Source organism: Ciconia boyciana, chromosome 4 (genome assembly GCF_034638445.1).
Source record: "Ciconia boyciana chromosome 4, ASM3463844v1, whole genome shotgun sequence".
NCBI lineage: Eukaryota > Metazoa > Chordata > Aves > Ciconiiformes > Ciconiidae > Ciconia > Ciconia boyciana.
The window spans coordinates 5,696,191-5,712,268 of record NC_132937.1 but is presented as its reverse complement, the minus strand read 5'-3'; the positions used below and the strand labels follow the sequence as shown (position 1 = coordinate 5,712,268).

The window sequence follows — 16,078 nt, the reverse complement described above, 5'->3', positions numbered from 1 at the left end:
TTAGACTAAAAGTGAAGCTGCAAAATGTTTTTGTTGTGGATCAGATTTTTATTTTCAGAGGATGGGTTTTCACACATACTCTAATTTAAAAAGCATAGCAGTTTCACTTAAGTGTTAATTTATAGTGAAAAACTGAATTATGAAAGATTCCTCACCAAGAGGAAGTGGTGGGTGATAATAGTTGGAGGCCTCCTGTAGGGGATTGAGGCATCCATCTGCCAGCCTGACTTGCAGTCTTGGGAGGCTTGTTGCTTATCAGGGGCTTGGATTTGGGCAGTTGCAGAAAGAGCAAAGACTCATCTGGCCCTTGGAATATTACCCCTTTTTGCTCATGCATGTGGGCACCAATGATAATGCTAGGGTGATCTTGAGTGTATCAAGAGTTTTTATAGAGCTGTGGGGAGCCCAGGACATTGTCTGAGCATGCAGGGATAGAGTTAGGAAAGTCTGAGATCAGCTGGAGTCGCAACTAGAGAGGGATGTGGAGGACAGCAGGAAGGGTTACATTGGCAGCAAGAGGCCCAGTTTTCTCCTCAATGAACATGGAAAAGGCTGAGGTACTTAGGTACTAGATGCCACTTTGCCTTGGTTTTCACTGGTAAGGTCTGCCTTCTGGCCTCTCAGGTCCCAGAGCCTAGTGACGGTTTGTGGGAGTGAAGTATTGCCCACAGTAGACAAAGATTAAGTTAGGGACCACTTAAGCCAATTGCAGATTCACAAGTCCATGGGACCACATGGGATGCATCTGAGGGTGCTGAGGGAACTGGCTCATGTTATTGTGAGCCCACTCTGTCATCTTTGAAAGGCCATGGTGATTGGGAGAGGTTCCTGATGATGTGGGGGTGGGGGGGAACAAACATTACTCCCATTTTCAAGAAGGAGGATCTGGGAAACTACAGGCTGGTTAGCCTTGCCTCAGTCCTTGGAAAAGTTAAGGAACAAATCCTTCTGGAAGTCATGTCTGAGAACATGAAGTGCAAGAAGGTGATTGCAAGTAGCCAGCATGGGTTTACCAAGGGTAAATTGTGCCCGATTGCCCTCTCTGCGATGACTGGCTTTGTGGACAAGGGGGAAAACAGTGGATGTTGACTTTAGAAAGGCTTTTGATGTGGTCTCCATACCTCACAAATTTGGTGAAGTGGATGATAAGGTGGGTGGAAAATTAGCTGGACTTGGAGGGTTGTGATCAGCAGTGCAAAGTCCAACTGGTGGCCAATTACTAGTGGTATCTTTTAGAGATGGATATTGGGGCCAATACTGTTTAATGTCTGTTAACAACTGGATAATGCAACTTTGTCCCCTCTCTGCAAGTTTGCAGATAAGACCAAATTGTGGGGAGCAGTCAATATGTTATAAGGCTGGGCTGTTATTCAGAGGGACCTCAACAGGCTGGAGAAATGGGCTGGCAGGTACCTCGTGCAGTTCAACAAGGACAAATGCCAAATCCTGCACCTGGGGAGGTATAACACCCCACATCAGTTCAGGCTGAGTACCAACTGGCTAGAAAGCAGCTTTGTAGAAAAGGACATGAGGGTCCTGGTGGACAAGTTGAATATGAGACAGCAGTATGCCCTTGTAGTGAAGGCTAACCAAATACTGGGCTGTGTTAGCAAGAGTGTAATAGCAGGTCGAAGGAAGAGATTCTTTCCTTCTATTCAGCACTTGGGACTCCAGGTGTGATCTCATGTGTCCAGTTCTGGGCTCCCTAGTACAAGATCGACATGGATGTGTGGTGCGGTTGACATGCCTGAGGGATGGGATGCCATTCATAGAGACCTGGACAAGCTCGAGAAGTGGGCCTGTATGAACCTCATGAGGTTCAACAAGGCCAAGTGCAAGGTCCTGCACCTGGGTCGGGGCAACCCCCAGTATCAATACAGGCTGGGGGATGAAGGGATTGAGAGCAGCCCTGCAGAGAAGGACTTGGGGATATACTGGTAGATGAAAAATTGGACATGAGCTGGCAATGTGCGCTTGCAGCCCAGAAAACCAATCGTATCCTGGGCTGCATCAAAAGAATCATGGCCAGCAGGTTGAGGGAGGTGATTCCGCCCCTCTATTCTGCTCTGGTGAGACCCCACCTGGAGTACTGCATCCAGCTCTGGAGCCCTCAGTACAGGAAAGACATGGGCCTGTTAGAGTGGGTCCAGAGGAGGGCCACAAAAGTGGTCAGAGGGATGGAACACCTCCTCTGAAGAAAGGCTGAGAGAGTTGGGGTTGTTCCAGCCTGGAGAAGAGAAGGTTCTGGGGAGACCTTATTGTGGCCTTTCAGTACTTAGAGGGCTTATAAGAAAGAGAGAGACTTTTTGCCAGGGCCTGTAGTGACAGGACAAGGGGCAATGGTTTTAAACTAAAAGAGGGTAGATTCAGACTAGATATAAGGAATAAATTGTTTACGATTAGGGTGGTGAGACACTGGAACAGGTTGCCCAGAGAGGTTGTAGATGCCCCATCCCTGGAAACGTTCACGGTCAGGTTGGAGGGGGCTCTGAGCAGCCTGATCTAGTTGAAGATGTCCCTGCCCATGGCAGGGGGATTGGACTAGATGATCTTTAAATGTCCCTTCCAACCCAAACCATTCTATGATTCTATGACGTATTGGAGTGAGTCTAGCAGGGGCTACCAAGATAGTTGGGGACTGGAGCATGTGATATGTGAAGAGAGGCTGAACAAACCCCGATCTCTTGAAGCTAAGGCTCGGGGAGATCTCATTGCTGTCTAAAACTACCTAATGGGAGGGAGTAGAGAAGATGGAGCCAGCCTCTTCTCAGAGGCATGCAAGGATAGGACAAGAGGAAACGGGCAACAAGTTGGAACATGAGAAATCCTGATTAAATATAAGGAAAAACCTTTGTCCCCCATGAGGGTGGTTAAACGCTGGAACAGGGTCCCAGAGAGGTTGTGATATCTTCATCCTTGGAGGTATTCAAACCTCAACTGGACAAGGCCCTGCGCAATTTGCTCTCATTGGCCCTACTTTAAGTAGGGGGTTAGACCAGAAACCTTCAGAAGTCCCTTCCCACATAAGTTATTCTGTGATTGCATTAACTGTGATCCGTAGGTCAGTGATGGCTCTTTATTGGTATATGTAAAGTCTTTATTGGTATTGGTATATGTAAAGTCTTTATTGGTATATGTAAAGTTGTTTTGTCATTTGTTTTTACTACTTTCCTTGTGTTCACATACTGTTAGGGAGGAATGTTTAGGCACTTTATGTTGAGAAATAGATCTGAGGCATGTAAAAATGATGCAAGACTGTAAGGGGATCATATTTTGGATACTTCCTGTGTATGCCAACAGGAGAGAAATTAGAAACTTTGAATCATGAAGCCAACGGGGTTGACCCTTGCTTATGAGACCAAGAGAAAGCAAGATGGATGTGTGGTATGGCAGGCAGATGTTTGGGTGGTGTATTTGGGGAAAATACAAGCCAATAGCTAAGAAGCATGTGCAGTAGTGAGTGAAAGAAGGTGGGGAGAGGAACAGAACAAGTTTAAAGCTTGACTGAAGTAGGCATGAAAGTTCTTGAGGCTTTTTATTATAAAGACTGTACAATTCCCATATTAAAGACAGTACTTTCCTAGTATTGCTTTTCCTTGTAAGCAATTGTAGTTTCCGTGGGTGTGTTATCTGACTGAAAAGAGAGATTCTCTGTGACGTGAGTGGGAGTGGTTGTGAAGCCATTCTCTTTGTTATGTTTCCATTTGTAAGAAAATGTTTGAGAATTCCTTAAGGTAGAACACGGGTAATATTTAAATGATCTAGCGTAGGTGGTTGTTTTTTATGTTCTACTATAATTTTTTTCAGTACACTTGTATTATTTTGGGTTCAAAGAAACCCTTATTTTTGCAAGTCAGCCCATTGTCTGGGTGTGAGACCTGCTGAGAGGAGTCAACAAGAGAGGCTCTCCTTATATTACTGTGCAGGCTCTGGGGGATGGGTACATGTGTGTGTTCTGCCTTCAGGGATATAGGACTCATAGGATGCAGGGGAAGAGCATTTTGGGATTGTGCAAGACTTAGTATGGGGTATTTAGGGGAAGGCCCAAAGGCAAGGGAAGGGAGGTATCGAGGTGGATTGGAGAGGAATAAGCATGGGAAAATAGAGGGATAAGGGGATAAAAGGCCCAGTCACATGTAAACAGGTTGCTGATCAGTACGCTTGTCTGGCCATGCCCTGTGCCTGATCAGCGCAGTCTGTCCTGTCTTATTAAACTCCCTAACTATTTTTTCTAGGTGAGGAGGTTCTCTGTTTTGTGTGCATGTGTGTGTATGGAGGTCTAGATGTCAGCAACTGGAGAAGGGGCCATGGAATTATAGGGGCTCATGAGCCTGAGGTCCCAGCAACTGGAGTGCCTTCCAGTTGTGTGGGTGCGTGTAATAGCTAGTAAACTTCAAGCTGGACTAGCTGGAAAGTAGGATGAGAGGCTTGGGAGCCAGGTATCAGAGAGGCTGTAAGTCTGGATCAGTTACTAGAGAGACCAGAGGGTCTGAGACACAGCTACTGGAAAGGCCATAAGTCCGGATGAGCTACTGGAGAGACCTCTGTGTGTGTGTGTCTTTGTGTGAGGCAAATGGAAGACCAGGGGATCCAGGGGCCAGCTACTGGATAGACTGAGTATCTAAGGCCAGTTACTGGAGGAATCCACAGTATATGTGTGTGTATGCACGCATACATGAGGTCTGAGTACCAGCAGCTGGAGTGGGGCTTGCAGGCCTTGGGAGTTCACATGCCCAGTTACTAGGAATGGGGGAGACTAGGGATCAGTTACTGGAGGGATTCATATTGTACATATGTATATGTTTTCCATTAACAGGCTTTCATCCTGATCAACCAGAGAGAGGAACAGGCCATTGGTGTTGTTTGTGAGAGTGCTGCTGTATTTTTCTGTCAGTGTTGATCTGTGTGGTTGGCTTTGTGTGTATGTATTGTGTGCATGTGTGCTTATTGGAAATACATGCTCAACTCAGTCTTGCTACTCTTTGGACCTGGGGGTATGGCACTGTGGTAGCCTTGCCTTTATTGAGCTACCAGCTTCAGCACCTCCTAACAGACTGTACCTTTTAAATAGAATAGGCAATTTCCACCTAGCCTTGTGTAAAGGTAAGAGTTTACAAGGAAAATTGAGTTGTACTATTGCCAGATACGTTAAGTAACCAGTGGCTGAAAGAAAAAGCTTGGTTAAGTCTATAATAGTATGAGTTAAGATGAAGGCAGTTTGTCTGCTCAACTGAGCCATACTACTTAGTTCTCTGAAGCCTAATCAGGTATATCACTTGTTCCTATTGTTTGCTTTCTCCTTTTTTGTCACTCTTCTGTGTGTGTTTTGTTGTGTGTCAAATGCTGTCTAGAGAGCAGGTCCAGTTTTCAAAAGTGTCTAATTAGAGGAGTCTCTGATTCATGTACTTGGTGTCCCAGAGGTATACTTGAAGAGCTGAAAGCATCTGCAGATTTGCATGTAAATCCTTAGAACTGATTTATCTTCTTGGCATATTGAGAGAGAGTATATGTTTAATATTGGCAGAAACTGATCCAAGTTATACCTAGAGTGTTCTGATATAGAACCCATTCTAATCTACTTCAGTATAAATGGGTAATGTTTATATTTTATCCCATAGAAGTATTTGTATTGTATCCTCTCAGTGGCTTGGTTCTTGTGATAATCAACTTAATAGCATCAGTAGTTTAGTGATTTTTGGGGGTGGGGGGGGTGGGGCAAAGTTCAGTGAACTTGATCACTTGTTTGAATGTAACCTTGTATTGAATACATTTAAAAATAAACTGCATTCCCTGGGTCTACTAGTAATCTATGTTATGACATCCAGCTAGGATTGTAAGAAAACAGCTTTGGCCAACAGACTGTTCCACCTAGGGTGGTAGTGAAACTGTTTCAGTGATATAATATAAAAGGGAAAAATTAAGCACTTGGTGTTTATACTTGGGTTGCAAGATTATTCTTAGGCCTGTAGCATTGGTGTTAGCTGTGGCATGCCCTCTCCTGGTATGATAGATGTACTCAAGAGGTACTCAACAATTTTTTTGCCTCAGTTTTCACTGGCAATCTCTCTTCCTACATCTCTTGAGCCCCTGAACCTCAAAGCAGGGACGGGGAACAAAGTCCCTCCCATCGCAAGAAAAGATCAAGTTTGAGACCACCTGAGGAACCTGAACGTACACAGGTCCATAGGACCTGATGAGATTTATCCCAAGGTCATGAGAGAATTGGCTGATGTAGTTGCCAAGCCACTCCATCATATTTGAAAAGTCATGGTAGTCAGGCGAAGTCCCCAGTGACTGGAGAAAAGGGAAACATCATGCCCATTTTTAAAAAGGGTACAAAGGAGGACCCTAGGAACTACCGACCAGTCAGCCTCACCTCCGTGCCCGGTAAGATCACAGAACAGATCCTCCTGGAAGACATGTCAAGGCATATGGAAGGCAGGGAGGTGATTAGAGGCAGCCAACATGGCTTCAGCAAGGGCAAATTGTTCCTGACTAATCTAGAGGCCTTCTACGATGGAGGGACTGCATCAGTGGACAAGGGAAGAGCTACGGATGTCATCTACCTGGACTTCTGTAAGGCCTTTGATACGGTCCCCCACAACATTCCTGCCTCTAAACTGGAGAGAGGTGGGTTTGACTGATGGGCTGTTATAAATAGATAAGGAATTGGCTGGATGGCCACGTCCAAAGAGTTCTAGTCAATGGCTCAATGTCCAAGTGGAAACCAGTAACAAGTGATGTCCCTCAAGGATCCGTACTGGGACCAGTACTGTTTAATATCTTCATCAATGACACAGACAGTGGGATTGAGTGCATCCTCAGCAAGTTTGCAGATGACACCAAGCTGAGTGGTGCAGTTGATTCACTAGAGGGAAGGGCTGCCATCCAGAGGGACCTTGACAGGCTTGAGGAGTGGGCCTATGTAAACCTCATGAAGTTCAACAAGGCCAAGTGCAAGGTCCCGCACCTGGGTTGAGGCAATCCCCAATATCAGTATAGACTGGGAGATGAATGGATTGAGAGCAGCCCTACAGAGAAGGACTTAAGGATATACTGGTGGATGAAAAATTGGATGTGAGCCAGCATTGTGTGCTTGCATCCCAGAAAGCCAGTTGTATCCTGGGCTGTATCAAAAGAAGTGTGGCCAGCAGGTTGAGGGAGGTGATTCTGCCTCCCCCCCCAAAAAAAAAAAATCATTGCTGCTTTTCTTGAAAGAGCTGATATGTGTGTCGGGAAGTTCAGGAAGGAAAATGATAGATTCATGTTTAATATATTGCTGTGGAGAACTGACTGTACCTCTGCCATGTGTCTATTGTAGAGTGTTGGGCAAGTCAAACTTTATTGGGTGCTTATTAATCACTTGCTATTTGCTTTCTAGATGACTTGCACTTTTTACGTGTAACTTCTAGAATCTGGGGTGTGAAAGCAAAGTGAAACAACTCCTTTTAACATCTTGTTTACACCCATATGTGTTATGAGCAGAGCTGAAACTCACTGGCTTGGCAGTACTGGATGGTGCTCATATCTTTAGAATAGGGTCAGACAAGTATCAGATGCTGTAGCAGTGGACTCCACAAGTTTGTTGATAACAGAGAGAACAAGATCTGGGGATCTGCTTCTACTTCAGGTTGGGGGAGAGAGGAAGAGTCTCATTTGGAGAACAATAACTCTTCTGCCATTCTGGCCTAATATAGGCCTGGTTTTCTTCCTCCTTTCTATTCAACTACAAATCTACCTTGCCTTTGGCTGCAGCCTCAGTCCTACCAATTAATTTTGGAAACACTTTAGTCTGGTTGCTTCCTTTTCTATGCTGCTGTAGGATGATGTTGCATGCTGAAATTGTGGTATTCTTGCATGTAATTCCATTAGTCTGAGAAGGATCAACTTTCTTAGCACTCCGTATAAGTTAGGAAGAAAAGTTTAGATAACTGGCACTTTTCTTCTGGAGAAGAGATAATTGTTAGGCTAGTTTTGTACGTACGTAGGATACCAAAAGGATTTGGTAATCCTTACTTTCTGTATTAATGAAGGAAGGACTGTAATCAAGTTACAGGCCAGAGGGCTAGTTCTTGAACGCTTAACTGGAATGTTACATTACTGGAACTAGCCACAAACACTGCATTGCTTCAGTGTCCTGCTAAAACTAAAGGGTTTTAGTCTAAATGGTTTTTCTAACATTGAGATACTGTTCTGTAATCCACAGCTAAATCTTGCTGACCTCATTAAGCTTTCTTAGCCAGGAACATTTTCTACTTGAATACCTCAGATGCAGGTTTCATGTCCATTTTAAGTACGTTTCATAGTGATTAGGGGATCATATTTTCTCCCTTTGGTATTTATAAAAATTAAATATGCATCCCAAAATATTGCTAAATGTGCAATGCTTCATAATGTTTGAGGCAGAGAGCAAGAAACAACTGAATACTTCAGTTTCACTGTATGATTCCCCTTGACCATGCATTCTTCATAAGAAAACTAGCTACTGAGTTCTAGTCCTGACTTAGTCTACTGATGAGTGAAGTTTGCACTGCTTTATAGTTTGGGCAGCTTAGATCTTGAGCTTTTCACTTCAGATGACAATTCATCTTCGAGACATCTTTCATGTGGTTTGAAAATATCCTTCACATGGCCGCTTTGTCATGCCAATTGAAATAGAATCATAGAATCATTTAGGTTGGAAAAGACCTTACGATCAAGTCCAACCGTTAACCTAGCACTGCCAAGTCCACCACTAAACCATGTCCCTAAGCGCCACATCTACATGTCTTTTAAATACCTTCAGGGATGGTGACTCAACCACCTCTCTGGGCAGCCTGTTACAATGCTTGACAACCCTTTCAGTGAAGTAAAATTTCCTAATATCCAGTCTAAACCTCCCCTGGTGCAACTTGAGGCCATTTCCTCTTGTCCTATCGCTAGTTACTTGGGAAAAGAGACTGACACCCACCTCACTACAACCTCCTTTCAGGTAGTTGTAGAGAGCAATAAGGTCTCCCCTCAGCCTCCTTTTCTCCAGGCTAAACAACCCCAGTTCCCTCAGCCTATCCTCATAAGACTTCTGCTCTAGACCCTTCACCAGCTTCGTTGCCCTTCTCTGGACACACTCCAACACCTCAATGTCTCTCTTGTAGTGAGGGGCCCAAAACTGAACACAGTATTCGAGGTGTGGCCTCACCAGTGCTGAGTACAGGGGGACAATCACTTCCCTACTGCTGGCCACACTATTTTTGATACAAGCCAGGATGCTATTGGCCTTCTTGGCCACCTGGGCACACTGCTGGCTCATATTCAGGCGGCTATTGACCAACACGCCCAGGTCCTTTTCCACCGGGCAGCTTTCCAGCCACTCTTCCCCAAGCCTGTAGCGTTGCATGGGGTTATTGTGACCCACGTGCAGGACCTGGTACTTAGCCTTGTTGAGCCTCATACGATTGGCCCCAGCCCATCGATCCAGCCTGTCCAGGTCCCTCTGTACAGACTTCCTACCCTCAAGCAGATCAACACTCCCGCACAACTTGGTGTCATCTGCAAACTTACTGAGGGTGCACTCGATCCCCTCGTCCCCTCCCCATTCATAAAGATATTAAACAGGACTGGCCCCAATACTGAGCCCTGGGGAACACCACTTGTGACCGGCTGCCAACTGGAGTAAACTCCATTCACCACTACTCTTTGGGCCCGGACATCCAGCCAGTTCTTTACCCAGGGAAGAGTACACCCGTCCAAGCCATGAGCAGCCAGTTTCTCCAGGAGAATGCTGTGGGAAACCGTGTCAAAGGCTTTACTGAAGTCTAGGTAGACAACATCCACAGCCTTTCCCTCATCCACTAGGCGGGTCACCTTGTCGTAGAAGGAGATCATGTTAGTTAAGCAGGACCTGCCTTTCCTAAACCCGTGCTGACTGGGCCTGATCACCTGGTTGTCCTGTACGTGCCGTGTGATGGCACTCAAGATGATCTGCTCTATAATCTTCCCCGGTACCGAGGTCAGACTGACAGGCCTGTAATTCCCCAGATCCTCCTTCCAGCCCTTCTTGTAGATAGGCGTCACATTTGCTAATCTCCAGTCAACTGGGACCTCCCCGGTTAGGCAGGACTGCTGATAAAGGATTGAAAGGGGCTTGGTGAGCACTTCTGCCAGCTCCCTCAGTACTCTTGGGTGTATCCCATCCGGCCCCATAGACTTGTGTGTGTCTAAGAAGTGGTGTAGCAGGTCGCTAACCATTTCCCCTTGGATTATGGGTGCTTCATTCTGCTCCCCGTCCCTGTCTTCCAGCTCAGGGGGCTGGGTACCCCAAGAACAACTGGTCTTACTAGTAAAGACTGAGGCAAAGAAGGCATTAAGTACCTCGGCCTTTTCCTCATCCGTTGTCACTGTGTTTCCCCCCACGTCCAAGAAACGATGGAGATTCTCCTTAGCCCTCCTTTTGTTGCTAATCTATTTATAGAAACATTTTTAACTGTCTTTTACGGCAGTAGCCAGATTAAGTTCTAGTTGGACTTTGGCCCTTCTAATTTTCTCCCTGCATAACCTCACGACATCTTTGTAGTCCTCCTGAGTTGCCTGCCCCTTCTTCCAAAGGTCATAAACTCTCCTCTTTTTCCTGAGTTCCAGCCAAAGCTCTCTGGTCAGCCAGGCCGGTCTTCTTCCCCGCTGGCTCATCTTTCGGCACATGGGGATGGCCTGTTCCTGCGCCTTTAAGATTTCCTTCTGGAAGAATGTCCAGCCTTCCTGGACTCCTTTGCCCTTCAGGACTGCTTCCCAAGGGACTCTGTCAACCAGGCTCCTAAACAGGCCAAAGTCTGCCCTCCGGAAGTCCAAGACAGCAGTTCTGCTGACCCCCCTCCTTACTTCTCCAAGAATCAAAACCTCTATCATTTCATGATCGCTATGCCCAAGACAGCTTCCAACCGTCACATCACTCACAAGTCCTTCTCTGTTCATGAACAAGAGGTCCAGCGGGGCGCCTTCCCTAGTTGGCTCGCTCATCAGCTGTGTCAGGAAGTCATCTGCCACACACTCCAGGAACCTCCTAGACTGTTTCCTCTCTGCTGTATTGTATTTCCAGCAGACATCTGGCAAGTTGAAGTCCCCCACGAGAACAAGGGCTAGCGATTGTGAGACTTCTCCCAGCTGCTTATAGAATATTTCGTCTGCCTCTTCATCCTGGTTGGGTGGTCTGTAACAGGCTCCCACCATGATATCTGCCTTGTTGGCCTTCCCCCTGATTCTTACCCATAGACACTCAACCCTATCGTCACCATCATCAAGCTCTAGACAGTCAAAACACTCCCTAACATACAGGGCTACCCCACCGCCTCTCCTTCCTTGCCTATCCCTTCTGAAGAGCTTATAGCCATCCATTGCAGCACTCCAGTTGTGCGAGTCATCCCACCATGTTTCTGTGATGGCAACCATATCATAGTTTTCCAGCTGCACAATAGCTTCCAGCTCCTCCTGTTTGTTGCCCATGCTGTGTGCATTGGTGTAGATGCACTTCAGTTGGGCTATTGATCCTGCCACCTTTTTGGGGGGGGAAGCCCTAATTCCTACGTGACCATTCTCAGGCGCTTCTGTGGTTTCTAACGCATTCATAACCCTCGTGTCTTTGCTGCTGCATGGATCTCCATCCCCTACCTCCACTGCGATGGCTAGGGTGCTGCGTGCATTAGTACAGGGACATTTCAACTGCGCTCCGGTGTGCTCAGCACATAGTGGAACAGACTGAAGGACCTCGCTAGCACGCTGTCCCCCAAACATTGGCATGCTGCCCCCCCAGGCTTATCGCTAGCAGGCCTGGTTTTATCCCTTCCCCCCTTCAAATCTAGTTTAAAGCTCTTTCAATGAGCCCTGATAACTCCTGCACAAAGATCCTTTTCCCCCTTTGAGACAGGCATACCCCATCTGTTGCCAGCAGGTCTGGTGTCATGTAGACAACCCATGATCAAAAAACCCAAAATTCTGCCAGTGACACCAGGCTCGGAGCCAGGTATCAATCAGCTGGCTCTTCCTGTTTCTTCCCTCATCGTTCCCTGCAACTGGAAGGATAGAGGAGAACACTACTTGTGCTCCTGATCCCTTAACCAGTCGTCCCAAGGCCCTGAAGTTTCTCTTGATTGCCCTCAGGCTTCTAGTTGCAGCTTTATCGTTGCCTACCTGAGAAAATACTGGATAATAATCTGAGGGCTGTACCAGAGTGGGAAGTTTTCTCTTTACATCTTTAGCCCAGGCCCCAGACAGGCAGCAGACTTCCCTAAGAAATTAGGCATTCTGTTCCCTTCAGAAGAGAGTCTCCTATGACAATAACTCATCTTTTTTCTTTATGGAAGCAGTTTTGATGCAGGGCATAGGCTGACTTAACCTTGGCGACATCTCCAAGCTAGATGAACCATCGTCCTTGTCATTGTTTGGTTCCACTTGCAGAGCCTCGTACCTATTATGCAAGGGCACCTGGGAAGGTGGGGTAGTCACAGAGGAGACGCGCCTGCTGTGCCAGGCAGGAACTTGTTGCCATTGCCCCCTATCCCTTAAGTCACTGTGTTCAGCCAGGCAGAGAGAGGATAGGGAATCCTCCATATCATGCATCCTCTCTGCCTGTTGGGCCTGTCTCAGGGAAGGTAGGGTGCGATTCCAGTGCGCGCGCTCTCTCTCTCTCTCTCTCTCAGACTCCCTGATACTCCTCAACCTACTCACTTCCTCCCAGAGCTCTGCCACTAAGCTGAGGAGTTCCTCTAGCTGGGCGCACCTCCTACAGGTGTGCTCACTACTGCCATCCAGTACTGGCATAAGAGTAGGGCACAGCCTGCAGCCTGCCACCTGGGTGGCAGCGTGTTCCCACCGGAGCTCTGTGTGGGAAGCTGCGTCAGTCGTGGTGGGTGCAGAGTTTAGAGAGGCCATGGCTTTCTGCCAGGTGGATACCAATTGCTCCCTGGTCGGGCCGGCAGAGTTACAGCGCCTTTCCATGCAAACTGCTGCGCTACGCGCTGTTTGCCCGCCCTGGTCGCTAGCGCTCCCTAGGGGCTTGGCTGCCGTTGCTCCTGGCCCCGCCTAGGTCTCTTCAGCTGCTGTCGCGCGAGCTGTGGGCTCCTGGCAGCTGTCTCCGCTCCCCTGAGGTGTCCCCGGTTCAGGAAATCCCCTTGTACACCGCGCTAGAGCGCTCCGCTGCGGATCATGCCGGCACCGGAGCTGCTCGTCTCGGCGACCGTAGACTATGTGTTTTAATTTGATTGTAAAGGGATGAGTTATTACTCTCTACTTTGCAACTGTTACTTATTCTAATTAAAATTTGTTATCTTTCTTGAGTATACGTTCTGAGTAGGAAGTAATTGTGGCTTAATGTCTTCAAGTAAAGAGTGCTGCTTTGTTTACAATGGATGTGTTCTCTTTAACTGTTTTATATTTACATCGAAGTGTTGTTCCTACTTTGTCTAGTAGTTAAGTGGAATTCAATATTTCTGTGCTTTTTCTGTTAAATACTGAAACAGGATAGAGCCAGTCTTGGGTAAGACTGACAAAGGGAAGCAAGTTATTTAAAATTGTATCTCAGACTGATGTCTTTGAAATGCTATTCCTGAGGTCTTTTGATAAGCCTGAAGTCTTGTGTATCCTGTATGAGCTGAATGTGAAATTTCTTATGTTATATTTACCTGCTTTTAATATTGTCTTGATTGTCCATAGTATTTGGGGAAGTCAAATGGAAAAGCCTTTTACTGTTCAGAGGGAAAACAAGTTGTTATTTCTGCTTGTTCAAGGCTACTCATTTTTTCATTTTGGATGTTCAGGTTATCTTATTAGATTTCACACCTGAGTTTTGTTTTTAGTTTCAAAAATTAATCCCAGTGCAAGGTGGTATTTGAACACTAATATTTTTCAGCACTATTCTCCTTTTCTTGATGTTAGATCAGATGTTCATCTTAATCTGATAAATACTTAGCTCCTCTTTTCTGTTTATTTTTATTAGAAATTAACCAATTTTTATAGCATAAGAATAAATTATATTTGATTGGGAAGATGAGAATAAATATGGAACTATATATATTTTTACTATGTTAGTATTAAGCATGTTGCATATAAAATGCTTGTGTGATAACTTCTTCAGCCATGATAGGGGTGAAAAATGTGGTTAACTTGACATACCAGAATAGTGAGTCCAATGTGTTAAAGGAAAACAACCTTTTTTTTTTTTTTTTTTAATATTCATGGGACTGTTATGCATCTCTTGATTCATCCATAAATTCAAAATGTTTACTTGTAGAAACTGATTGATATTACCGAGAAGGGAATACCGTTGAAGATGCCTTTAGGAGTGAGGTTTGATCATTAAAAGGTATAATGAGTAAAATATCTTTAGGCTTTTAGCTTAATGCTACCCTCTAGTGGAGTACTTCTGCATTAAAAAACAAGCATGTTTTTGTCCATGAGCAACAAGTTTTTTAACTAGACCTGGTAGCCCCAGTTATTCTGATTGTGAGGAGAGGGTGCATTGGTATAAATGTCATTATTTGGGCCTGTTTATCAGTCTACATCTGTATTTGTGTATTGATAATTGACAGTAGAAAAAACTGAAAAAGTTTCCTTGCTATTTTCTAAGGTAAAATGCATCAAAAACTTTATTTAAAAATAAACTGGATTATTTCTCTTCTGTGGTCATTTCCATAAGGTCGTTCTGGAGAAGATGCAGAACAGTTTCCATTGAATAGGAATTAACTTTAAAAGCTTTTAAAAAGTCATTAACATGTCATGTAAATCAGAACTTCATGAAGAATCTGAATTCTTTTCACAACTTGTTTATTTGTTTGTTCTTTTTGTTCCCTGCTTATAATGGAACCCTTCCTGAGTGTGTGTTTTTCCTCAAAACCTGAGACTAATATGGATGCATCCAGTTCAATTTGGCATTCTGTTATCTTTCAGTGTGGGTTGTTTGTTTTATTTTTTAAGGGGCAGAGAGGCAAACTTCTAAAATTTTAATTAACATAGTGTATGGGTTAAAAAGAACAGAGCTGAACTTATAAGGCTTTTTTTTTTTTCTTGACACTTTCTTCTCCTGTTACATTAAAGGTTATGAAAGTAGTGTGTTATGCCACCTGTTGTCAGGTTATCAAAATTAAAACATGGTAGTTTAGAATGATATGAAGAAATACTAGCTTGGAGAGATGTTGAGAGGATTCTCTCTATGTAATTTAATTTCGTGTTCTGGACCTGACATTGCAAGTAGTAGTGGTGACTTGTGTTAATACTAGTTTCTTATCTGATCATAGAATTTATAGTTAGGAAATGGTCATTGGGTTATTGCAGTTTTGAGACCTTGTTGATCTTCCTCTACTAATCCTCTTGGAGTCAATGTCAGTGCTTTCTTCCAATAACATTGTTTCTATAACGTTTTCTGCATTTGCACTGAAGTATGAAAAGCTTGTTTAAATTGATCCTGAAAGAGGACTTCGATCCAAATATCACGTGTTGTACACATTAGTTATTTTCATTAAGGTCCTTAATTTACTATTGCAAGTGAAAGAAGTTTTTGTGAGCTTTGACAGATGAGAAGATGATGATGCTTCCTTTGCCCTTATCTAAATTAACAGCAGAGAGCTGAAATAACACAGAGAAAATTGAAAAAATCTTTAGAAGATAATGAAACCTTTTTCTGACACAGGCAGTGTGACTGATTTACAGTGCAAAGATGGAACTTGCAAAAGGAAGAAGCTGAAGAGCTGATGCAACATAAAATTAAGATGTATTCAAAGTTCTTCTGTACTTCAAAATAGAAGACCCAAATTTCTGCTCCCAGATATGTATACATTGTAAAAAATGGTTGTGGCATTCTTCAGAATTGAACTATTAGAAAGTATAAAAATAAACACAAAAGCCAGGGAGGGATGGCATTATGTGGTGGTGGTGGTGCGTGTTTTTGTGTGGCTTGTGGGATAGTCTGCTGTGAGCTTTTTCTTTGTTTGCTTGTTTTCACAAAACTTCCAGATCAACCACTGTACTATTTAACCTCGAGAGTGTTTTGAACCAAGCTTCCGATCAGGGGGGAAAAAAGTGATTAAAAAGAATTTATAGCCTAACCCGTTACCGT

The 16,078-nt window shown here is 44.7% G+C and overlaps 1 protein-coding gene across 3 annotated transcripts in view; it reads left to right on the top strand.

Annotated features, from left to right (window-relative positions):
* Window positions 1-16,078, top strand: part of LOC140650556 (E3 ubiquitin-protein ligase KCMF1-like) — a 79,644-nt gene that overhangs the window by 21,274 nt on the left and 42,292 nt on the right. The gene's annotated exons all lie outside the window — the stretch shown is intronic.